Source organism: Leucoraja erinacea, chromosome 38 (genome assembly GCF_028641065.1).
Source record: "Leucoraja erinacea ecotype New England chromosome 38, Leri_hhj_1, whole genome shotgun sequence".
Classification (NCBI taxonomy): Eukaryota; Metazoa; Chordata; class Chondrichthyes; order Rajiformes; family Rajidae; genus Leucoraja; species Leucoraja erinaceus.
This window is the reverse complement of record NC_073414.1, coordinates 11,336,052-11,341,349: the sequence shown is the minus strand read 5'-3', so window position 1 is coordinate 11,341,349 and position 5,298 is coordinate 11,336,052. Positions and strand designations below refer to the sequence as shown.

The 5,298-nt window shown below is 45.5% G+C and overlaps 1 non-coding gene across 1 annotated transcript; it reads left to right on the top strand.

Annotated features, from left to right (window-relative positions):
* Positions 1–490: 490 nt before the first annotated feature.
* Positions 491–562, top strand: trnad-guc (transfer RNA aspartic acid (anticodon GUC)). Its single transcript has one exon. It is a non-coding gene; the product is annotated as a tRNA-Asp (tRNA).
* Positions 563–5,298: the final 4,736 nt, after the last annotated feature.

Genomic DNA, 5,298 nt, shown 5'->3' with positions numbered 1-5,298 from the left:
TAGAATAAAGGGGAGGTCATTTTAAGACTGAGGTGAGAAAAAACGTTGTCACCCAGAGAGTTGTGAATTTATGGAATTCCCTGCCACAGAGGGCAGTGGGGGCCAAGTCACTGGATGGATTTAAGAGAGAGTTAGATAGAACTCTAGGGGCTAGTGGAGTCAAGGGATATGGGGAGAAGGCAGGCATGGGTTATTGATTGGGGAGGATCAGCCATGATCACAATGAATGGCGGTGCTGGCTCGAAGGGCCGAATTGCCTCCTCCTGCACCTATTTTCTATGTTTCTATGTTTTTCTTGTAACCGAAGTATCAGATCGTCACTTCTCTGGTTCCCGAATCTAGAAGAAACATCATGCGTTTTTTTTTAGATCTCATTTTCCACTGGGCAATGCTCAGTGGCTAAGCACACGTGCTCATGTTATACCAAACTTAAAAATAAAGATAACAAAAATAAAGATAAAGATGAATAAAAATGAAGATGAAAATCAGTTCCTCGTTAGTATAGTGGTGAGTATCTCCACCTGTCACGCGGGAGACCGGGGTTCAATTCCCCGACGGGGAGTTTACTTTTGGACGGCACGGTGGCGCGGAGACGTAACTACGGGTGCTGTCTGCCCGGCGTTTGTACGTTCTCCCCGTTTCCTACGTGGGTTTTCTCCGAGATCTTCTGTTTCCTCCCGCACTCCAACGACGTACAATTAGTAAATTGGCTTGGTAAATGGTAAATGTGAACATAGTCCCTCCAGAAGCCAGGGCCACAGTTTAAGGATAAGGAGTAAGCGCTTTAGAACGGACACGAGGAAACACTTTTTCTCACAGAGAGTGGCGAGTCTGTGGAATTCTCTGGCTCAGAGGGCGGTGGAGGCAGGTTGTCTTGATGCTTTCAAGAGAGAGCTAGATAGGGCTCTTAAAGATAACGGAGTCAGGGGATATGGGGAGAAGGCAGAAACGGGGTACTGATTCGGGATGATCAGCCATGATCACATTGATTGGCGGTGCTGGCTCCAAGGGCCGAATGGCCTACTCCTGCACCTATTGTCTATTGTCTATAGTGCGTAGGATAGTTGTTACGCTGGTCGGCACGGAATCACTAAACTAAACTTCCGCGATGTATCTCTAAACTAAACTAGATGATACATACAGTGCATTCAGAAAGTATTCAGACCCCTTCACGTTTTTCACATTTTGTTACGTTACAGCCTTATTCTAAAATTGATTACATTCATTTTTTGAATCATCAATCTACACACAATACCCCATAATAAAAAAGCTAAAACAGGAGTATAGAAATTTTTACAAAGTAATTAAAAATAAATAACTTCAATATCACATTTACAGAAGTATTGAGACCCTTTACTCCGTACATTGTTGAGGCACCTTTGGCAGCGATTACAGCCTCACGTCTTCTTGGGTATGACTCTACAAGCTTGGCACTCCTGTACTTGGGGAATTTCTCCCATTCTTCTCTGCAGATCCTCTCAAGCTGTGTCAGGTTGGATGGGGAGCGTCGATGCACAGCTATTTTCAGGCCCCTCCAGAGATATACGATCGGGTTCAAGTCCAGGCTCTGTCTGGGCCACTCAAGGACATTCACAGACTTGTCACGATGTCACTGCTGCATTGTCTTGGCTGCGTGCTTAGGGTCGTTGTCCTGTTGGAAGGTGAATCTCTGCCTCAGTCTAAGGTCCTGAACGGTCATCTTTCCCTCGATCCTGACTAGTCTTCCAGTTCCTGCCGCTGAAAAACATCCCCACAGCATGATGCTGCCACCACCATGCTTCACCGCAGGTATGATATTGGCCAGGTGATGAGCGGTGCCTGGTTTCCTACAGACGTGACACTTGGCATTCAGGCCAAATAGTTCAATCTTGGTTTCATCAGACCAGAGACTCTTGTTTAGGTGCCTTTTGGCAAAGGCCAAGCGGGCTGTCATGTGCCTTTTACTGAGGAGTGGCTTCCATCGGGCCACTCTACCTTAAAGGCTAGATTGGTGGGGGCTGCAGACATAGTTGTCCTTCTGGAAGTTTCTCCCATCTCCATAGAGGAACTCTGGAGCTCTGTCAGAGTGACCATCGGGTTTTTGCTCACCTCCCTGACCAAGGCCCTTCTCCCCCGATTGCTCAGTTCGGTCGGGTGGCCAGCTCTATGAAGAGCCCTGGTGGTCTCAAAGTTCTTGCATTTAAGAATGCTCTTCGGGACATGCAATGCACAGAAATTATTTTATACCCTTCCCCAGATCTGTGTCTCGCAACTATCCTGTCTCGGAGGTATACTGATAATCCCTTTGTCTTCGTGGCTTTGTTTTTGCTCTGACACGCACTGTCATAGAAACATAGAAAATAGGTGCAGGAATAGGCCATTCGGCCCTTCGAGCCTGCACCACCATTCAATATGATCATGGCTGATCATTCAACTCAGTGTCCTGTACCCGCCTTCTCTCCATACCCCCTGATCCCTTTAGCCACAAGGGCCACATCTAACTCCCTCTTAAATATAGCCAATGAGCTGGCCTCAACTACCTTCTGTTGCAGAGAACTCCAGAGATTCACCACTCTCTGTGTGAAAAAAGTTTTTTTCATCTCGGTCCTAAAAGATTTCCCCCTTATCCTTAAACTGTGATCCCTTGTTCTGGACTTCTCCAACATCGGGATCAATCTTCCTGCATCTAGCCTGTCCAACCCCTTAAGAATTTTGTAAGTTTCTATAAGATCCCCCCTCAATCTTCTAAATTCTAGTGGGTACAAACCGAGTCTAGTCAGTCTTTCTTCATATGAAAGTCCTGACATCCCAGGAATCAGTCTGGTGAACCTTCTCTGTACTCCCTCTATGGCAAGAATGTATTTCCTCAGATTTGGAGACCAAAACTGTACGCAATACTCCAGGTGTGGTCTCACCAAGACCCTGTACAACTGCAGTAGAACCTCCCTGCTCCTATACTCAAATCCTTTTGATATGAATGCTAACATACCATTCGCTTTCTTCACTGCCTGCTGCACCTGCATGCCTACTTTCAATGACGGGTGTACCATGACTCCCAGGTCTCGTTGCATCTCCCCTTTTCTTAATCGGCCACCATGTCGACTGCGGAACTTTATATAGACAGGCGTGTGCCTTTCCAAATCATGTACATTCAATTTAATTTATCACTGGTGGACTCCAATCAAGTTGTAGAAACATCTCACGGATAATCAATGAAAACAGGATGCACCGAAGCTCAATTTTGAGTGTCATCGCAAAGGGTTTGATGTAAATCTGATATTTCAGTTAATTATTTTAAATTATTTTGAAAAAATGTCTAAACACCTGTTTTACTTTTGAGGTATTGTGTGTAGATTGATGAGAAAAACTTAATTTCATCAATTTTAGAATAAGGCTGTAACGTAACAAAATGTGAAGGGAGTCTGAATACCTTCTGAATGCACTGTATGCCGACTGCCATCTGCATCAAAAGTTGTCCCTTGGCTTATCTTAAATCGCTCTGCGCTCACCTTAAATCTGCGTCCTCCAGTTTTATACAGCCCAGCCCTGGGAAAAGGCAGCGAGCGACCATCTTTCCCATACCTTTCATGATTTAATATACCTCAAAATGCTACATGTGCCTCACGGCAGAGTTGCTGGCCTCTATTTATAACTCGCATCCCTCTGACAACCTGGTGCATCTTCTCTGCAACTTTTCCACCTTGGCGACAGCCGTCCAATAGATTTCAGGTCAGAATTGCACACAATATTCCGTGTGGTTCACAAACGATTTGTGTGGTTGATCAGACCACGCGCAATATTTGTTCATAATGTGCCGTCCCTTCAACTAACCAAGGGAATTCATTTCCACTGTTCTGTCTGTGGACTATATATCATTGCGAGCCACCGCAGTGGGGGAATTATTCTGAGGTGTCTACTTCATTGAAGCAGAAAACTCCTTTACCCTGCTCATCATCGCTGGTGACTTCAACCAATCCAACTTCAAGAATTTACTTCCCATCTAAGATTAGGGGAATGTTAATGCTCCCCCCTCCATCTCAAAGATTACAGATGCACCTCTTCATCTTAAAATGTCACTGAACGCCTCTACAATAGCTCGTCCGTTCTGTGATTTCACTGAGAATACCTCTGGCATGTGGATGCGTCGATTCTGCGCCTACAGCCAAACTCCCTCCCTCCAATTGAGGAGATTCAGAGCGTATCCGAGGATCCTCCAGTGCTTCTACTCAGTGGCTGTGGAAAGCATCTTGTCTGGAAATATCACAATCTGGTTTGGGAATTGCTCTGCCCAGGACAAAAAGGCTCTGCAGAGAGTAGTACATTGGCCGAACGCACTATGGGAACTTCACACGCCCCCCTGCAGGAACTATACATCAGGAGGTGCAGCTCCACAGCCAATAAGATCATGGGAGACCCCTTCCACCCCTGCAACAGACTGTTCCAGCTGCTAAGGTCAGGCAACCGCCTCCGTTGCCATGCTGTGAGAACGGAGAGGTTGAGAAGTTTCTTCCCAGAGGCCATTAGGACTGTAAACCCCTATCTCACCAGGGACTAACTTTACTTAGAAAATAGGTGCAGGAGTAGGCCATTCAGCCCTTCGAGCCTACACCGCCATTCAGTATGATCATGGCTGATCATCCAATTCAGTATCCTGTACCTGCCTTCTCTCCATGCCGCCCGATCCCTTTAGCCACATCTAACTCCCTTAAATATACCCAATGAACTGGCCTCAACTACCTTCTGGCAGAGAATTCCAGATTCACCACTCTCTGTGTGAAAAATGTTTTTCTCATCTCGGTCCTAAAAGACCCTTTATCCTTAAACTGTGACCCCTTGTTCTGGACTTCCCCAACATTGGGAATACACTTCCTGCATCTAGCCTGTCCAACCCCTTAAGAATTTTCTACGTTTCTATAAGATCCCCCCATTTTGTACCATTCTACTGTTTTTTTAAGTATTGCTGGGTTTCCCCCCTTTTTCCTTCCGCCCACAATACTTAATATGTAAAATAATATTTGATTCTGTTCCATTCTGTAGTTTGTTTTTTTGCACAAAGTCCGCGAGCATTGCCACTTTTCATTTCACTGCACATCTCGTATATGTATGTGACGAATAAACTTGACTTGACTCCTGTGGATATTGAATCGGAAGTCCCTGCATTATGTCAAATTCAGGAACGATGGGCCAAATGACATGTTTTGTTTCGCTGGCGGAGGGTTGCGGTGCGTTTAAAACAAGAGCCGTTCCCTCGGAGATCAATTTGAGACAAACTTCTTTATTATAATTATTGCTTTAATCATCGAAACGCCGGGGGGGGGG